Genomic DNA, 4,299 nt, shown 5'->3' on the forward strand with positions numbered 1-4,299 from the left:
ATGAGCCCTGACTCCTTTGTGGAGCTCTCACTATTGAGAGGGCCAGCCTGGAGCTCTGTTCTTTCTCGCACCCTCACCTCCCACAGAAACCATGGTGCTGTGGCCAGGGAGGTAGGTAAGAGGAACCCAGGAATTACATTGCAATGCATGCAAGGTGAGCAGAGGAGACTCCTCCTCACATCTGAAGAAAGCAGAGTCCTCACAGAAGGGAAACAGAAACAAAGCAAACTTGATGAGGGGACAGAACCACGTGTTCAGTTTCAGAAACAGGATAGAAAATGCCGAGAATTTTATTGCAACTCTGATTAGAGCATATGGTATAGGAGGAAGAACTGGAAGTTTTTAGAAACACTTTCCTCCGTCAGCCGAACATGGTGGGGTTCACCGGAGAGGGAGTGGACAGGCCCAGAGGAAACAAGAGAGCTCTCCTCCTTCTTTTGCCTTCCGAAGACTGCACTAACTTTGGATTATCTGTGTCTGTACTCCCAATTCACGGACTCGAATTAAAAGCTGACTGAAATTTGCTCACAATTCTATTTAGCTAGGCTTCCAGAAAAGCTTTTTAAAATAAGCTTAGAGCAGAAAACATAATAAAGATCACGACCGTAAGTCTTTAAACACAGAGAAGTTGGGGAAGAGAGTGGAAGGACAGGGGTTGGAAGCAGGGGAGGCTAGCTGCGAAGGCTGTGCCCCCTCAGAGGGTGCGCCCTGAAAGGTGAAGTCGATGCGTTTCCAGTCCTCTCGTCTTTGGCAAGCTGCTGGCCCCTCACGGCCACCTGCAGGTTCCACGACGAAGCTCTTCAGATAAAGAAACTTCCAACTCCTATTCTCTCACCCCAGGCCTTCTCTCATCTTGAGGCCCTCGACTCATCAAATCAGAACTCTGCAGCCCAAATCTGCTCATGTGGCCTTGGGAAGGCTGGGCAGAAGGCAGCCAGCAGGCTCCCGCACCACCTGCCTCCGCCCTCCACCCGCAGCAGCCTAGAGCTCCTCGTTCCCACGAGGGCACGATCAGGGCCAAGAGCCTTCGTGAGCCCCTCTGGCCCTCTGGGGTGCAAGGAGTCAGCAGGGACACACTCCCCATCCCGCCGGGACCATCTGCACCAATTATAAGCCCTTTGGAAGCCAGCAGAGGGCTGTTTAGCTACTTGTTCTCTATGATTAGCTAGTTCTTGTTTTTGAATATTGCATATGGTGCAGCCAGCTGTACGAAGCATTCATGATTCAAAGCTTTTTTTCCCTCAAAAAAAAAAAAAAAAAGTGCTAATCTAGTTGTTATTACTATAGGGAAGGAAAACTTTTAAGTCTTATTCTGGATAAGTTCCTTTCCCTATCTTATAATTCTACCTCTTCCCAGGATTAGGATCATTTGGATGATTAGGACCATTTCTATAAGCACCAGCTAGGCACTTGCTTACTGTAAATGAGCCTTGTAAATGTAAAGAAATATCAAGATAGGGATGCTTGGGTGGCTCTGTCAGTTAAACATCTGCCTTCAGCTTAGGTCATGATCCCAATGTCCTGGGATCAAGTCCCCTGTCAGGCTCCTTGGTCAGCAGGAAGCCTGCTTCTCCCTCTGCCTGCTGCTCCCCCTCCTTGTGCTCGCTTGCGCCCTCTGTCTCTTGACAAATGAATGAATAAAATATTGAAGAAAAAGAAAAAAAGAAGTATCAAAATAGTATGTAATTCCAGCTCAGGCATTATTATCCATAGTCCAGTAGACTCTCTTCTCTCCCTTATTTTGTGTATGTGAGAGCCCTGGTGTTAAGGCATCCTCTTAATGAAACCATTCATTCCAGAGAATCAACTTTTTGCAATCAATTCAGAAGCCAGGGCCAACTGCTGAGGCTTACCTTCTTGTGCAGGTGCTAAGCCAAGAACAGAAGCAGTACTTGTTCACATTTGAAATCCTCAGTGTTTTTACAGGCAAGAAGCAGTTGGCTGGCTACAAGCCAGCACTACAATCACCAGGGATGCTAAATACAATGTAGACTTCCTGCGGCTACATCATGGACTTGAAATCCAGGTTCACACCTGTGTACAGATCCAGAGAAGTTGGAGATCTGGGAGTCTCGTGAACAGTTGTAATGAAAGCGATGAAATCAGCTACAATGCACAGGGAAATGAACATGGAAACAAAAGAAGGGGTCCCCTTTTTCCTCCTGTCTCTGAACTAGGCAAGTGAACTCATTTTTCTCATCATCTACAGGCTCTATGGTAAACAAGAGCACAAGTAGGCCAATAAACAAAGGATACTCTATGACTATAAAAAGTCCATGTAGCATGGGTTCAGCCATCTTGATGGTCACCTCAATTTTCAGAACTTTAGGAACCCAGCTGTATATGGAATGAACTTCTATGTGGAGTAAAGAGAGAAATAAAAATGCCTATTTAAATATTCAGCAGGACGACTACCCCAAAAATGATTTTACTCTTTTTTAATAAGCAATTTTAAGTAAGTTCAAGTAGAAGAAAATCTGTACCAATTATGGCTTGTTTCACTGAGGATAATGGGAGCCACACGTCTCGCTCTGAGAAGTTACAACTACAGAGAGGGAGAAAGCGAGAAGGTATCTTGTGGCGTCAGACTGGAATCAGAGGTATCATATGAATTCATGATTTTCAGTACGTGGATGCAGAAATAAAATTTAGATGCTGTGTGTGTATACATGTCCACACCAATTGTAATGGATTATAACCCACGGAACAGAAGGCGAAACTACAAGTTCATACTGACATAAATTGATAAAGAGGAAAAGAGGAACTCCATACTGGAAAAGCCTGGCATACACTGTCTTAAACAAGCAGCTGGCTCGGTCGATAGAGGATGCACCTCTTGACACTGGGGTTGTTGAGTTCGAGACCCCCAGTGGATATAGAGATTACTAGAAAATAAAATCTTAAAAAAAAAAAAAAAAGCAAAAAGCAAAAACAAAAGAAAACCCAGTCATCAGTTAGCATCATGCGTGACGGGGCAAGAGGAATGGTGTGTGCCACCTGAGGAGATGCAGTGAGGACACAGCAGTGCATCAATGTTCCCGCCGATGATGCATAAAATAAAGCTAATCAAAGGGAAACATTATCCAAAATAAACAGCCTGTTGTCTTCAAAAGTGTCAAGGTCAAGAAAGCCAGGGAAAAACTGGGGTACTCTTCCAGATTAAAGGATGCTACAAAGATGTGACAATTAAAGGCCGTATATAATTCTGAACTGCCTCCTTTTGCTATAGAGGACATTATTGGGGCATTTGGCAAATGGGGTGCGAGGATGAGATGGCTATAGGTATTAATGACAATGTCCAGATCTGATGTTTTTTGGTTACACAGAAACAGGTCCTTGTTTACAGACAATACACAATAAATTCAGGGGTAACTTTAATGAGTGATAAGGCCCATCAAGTTAGCAACTTACTCTCAAAAGTTTAGGTTCGGTACTTGTAATTTTCTGAGAATATTTCAAGATAAAAATGTTTTTAAGGGGTGCCTAGGTGGCTCACTGGGTTAAGCCTCTGCCTTCGGCTCAGGTCATGATATCAGGGTCCTGGGATGGAGCCCTGCATCAGGCTCTCTGCTCAGCAGAGAGTCTGCTTCCTCCCTCTCTCTCTGCCTACTTGTGATCTCTCTCTCTCTCTGTCAAATAAATTTTTTAAAAATCTTTAAAAAAAAGTTTTTAAAAGAAGTGCAACTTCCCCATCATTTTAGTTGTTGTATGACCTACAAAATGACTACAGTAAAAATGAATACAGTGATATTAAAGATGACTATTTCAACACCAAGAGTTTCAAAAATTATTGAAATAGAGTAGAGATTGTTATTTTAAATAATCTGATTTTAAATGTGTGTTTTTAAAAAAATATTTTTATTTATTTGGCAGAGAGAGAGATCACAAGTAGGCTGAGAGGCAGGCAGAGAGAGAGAGAGAGAAGCAGGCTCCTTGCTGAGCGAAGAGTCCAATGTGGGACTCAATCCTAGGACCCTGGGACCATGACCTGAGCTGAAGGCAGAGGCTTAACCCTCTGAGCCACCCAGGTGCCCTGAAGTGTATATTTTAAGTAAAACATTTACTGTTATGAGTTAAAAAAGATTAGTGGATGTACTCTTCTAGGCTGAATTAAAATAAAATGTTTAAGGTTTAAAAAAAGTTTGGCTGGAGAAAAATAATTGTTTTTGCAAAACCTGTGTGATCCAAAATTAAGATGATATTCAGCAGCAAGAAGTATTGCAATTTCTCATAACCAGTTCCCAAGCAATGACATGTATGCCTTACTTTAAGAAAGCGTCAAAAAGAAATAGGCAAATC

This window comes from Mustela lutreola, chromosome 14 (assembly GCF_030435805.1).
Source record: "Mustela lutreola isolate mMusLut2 chromosome 14, mMusLut2.pri, whole genome shotgun sequence".
Classification (NCBI taxonomy): domain Eukaryota; kingdom Metazoa; phylum Chordata; class Mammalia; order Carnivora; family Mustelidae; genus Mustela; species Mustela lutreola.